The sequence below is a fragment of the Camelus dromedarius genome, chromosome 3 (assembly GCF_036321535.1).
Source record: "Camelus dromedarius isolate mCamDro1 chromosome 3, mCamDro1.pat, whole genome shotgun sequence".
In the NCBI taxonomy this organism is placed as follows: domain Eukaryota; kingdom Metazoa; phylum Chordata; class Mammalia; order Artiodactyla; family Camelidae; genus Camelus; species Camelus dromedarius.
In genome coordinates, this window is record NC_087438.1 from 7,681,750 (window position 1) to 7,683,476 (window position 1,727).

The window sequence follows — 1,727 nt, forward strand, 5'->3', positions numbered from 1 at the left end:
GTTCCACCCTGGAATTATTCAATCAGACCTCTATAGGAGAGGGTATAGACATTTTTTTAATTTAAATTTTTAATTGAAGTATAGTCAGTTACAATGTGTCAATTTCTGGGGTACAGCATAATGCCCAAGTCATACATATACATATATATATACATATTCATTTTCATATTCTTTTTCACTAAAGGTTATTACAAGATACTGAATACAGCTCCCTGTGCTATAAAGAAGAAATTTTTTAAAATCTATTTTTATATATAGTAGTTAATATCTGCAAATCTTGAACAAAAATATGGAACGTTTCACGAATTTGCGTGTCATCCTCGCTGAGGGGCCATGCTCATCTTCTCTGTGTCGTTCCAATTTTAGTACGTGTACTGCGAAAGCAAGCATGACATTTGATACTTTTTTTAGAGTACTTTAGGTGATTCTAATGTGCAGACAGGTCTGAGAACTATTAGGTTATTTGCTTAATCTCTTTTGTTAAACAGAACCATCGTCTGGCAGAGGAAACACACGATGTCACACTAAGTCATCAAAATCATTTGCACCTTTGCTGGAAGCTTCCAGCAGGAGATGAGCCTGGGGCTGGGACAGGAGGTTGAGGTTGATGAAAAGTGAACAGGAAAGTGAGCAGAGGAAGATGCCAGTGATTCTGGGATGTCAGAGGGGCTAGAACATCAAGGTGAAGATCAGAGCTGACGATAAAGCAGATTTGAAATGAGAGGGAGAGAAGGCCCGTGGAGACATAATTCATTTATTGCACACTTTTGCCAGGGCCAGCTAATTACTGGAACAGGAAATGGGGTTGGGGAATGAAGAAAGGAAGATTAATCTAGTACTTCCTGGTTCAGAGGTCAGATGATGCAGTTCATTGCGGAGGCTGAAAAAGCCATGGGCAATTAGTCTCAAAATTTGTTTGCTTGTGGTTATACCACCTAGAGAAAACCACCCAGGATCTTTTTTTATTTTCAAGGGAATGAGCAGTCATCATTAGTGTACTATAGTCCAGTAGTAAAAAAGAAATTTTCTTTTTGCTTAAAGTAAGGCTCTTTTTAAAAAATGCTTTTTGGAGTATGGTCCTCAATTTTACAGTTCTGTGTAGCTAAACCATTCTAGGAGTCATTCAGTGCAGGTTGGCAATTTATTTCACAAAATACAACAGCGCTCAATTGTAATGCCAAGTTGAAATGAAGGGTTCTGTGGACCCTGCTAACAGCTAAAAATCACGAAGTGCAGTCATAAGCAGCATGGAGCCAAAAGCTAAAATATAAAGAGTCCTGTTCTCCTGATGAGGAATTTCAGAAAATTAGGACTGTGTATTTCAATAATGTGCTTGATTGCAGATAAATTTTTTATAATGTCAACTCAACGAGTTCTAGGTTTCATCTGTTTATATTTCTCCAAAATATAGAGTAGGTCATTGAAAGTAGTGATTTAAAAGTGCATCTTTTAAAAATTAGCATCTCTGAAATCAGGATATGTCTTAAAATAAACAGGGTCTTATATTAGAAGAAATAGGGTTGCCCTGCTGGGCTTTACCAATCTCCCCTTTGCTCCATGTGCAGGACCCATTATTTCCAAATGCTGTGACATATCCTTTTCATTGACTTCTGGTGGTAGCATTTCTTGGACGCAAGGATGCTGGACCCTGATTCTTCAGAGGATAACAGCTGCCCTGGGTCCTGTGCTCTTGACCTTTGCCTTGATACACCTGCCATCCCTTGGTC

General features: G+C 38.5%; 1 non-coding gene across 1 annotated transcript; it reads right to left on the reverse strand.

The window, feature by feature from the left end:
- Window positions 1-283: 283 nt before the first annotated feature.
- On the reverse strand, window positions 284-386 carry LOC116152419 (U6 spliceosomal RNA). Its single transcript, XR_004136050.1, has one exon. It is a non-coding gene; the product is annotated as a U6 spliceosomal RNA (small nuclear RNA).
- Between the last annotated feature and the right edge of the window lie 1,341 nt (window positions 387-1,727).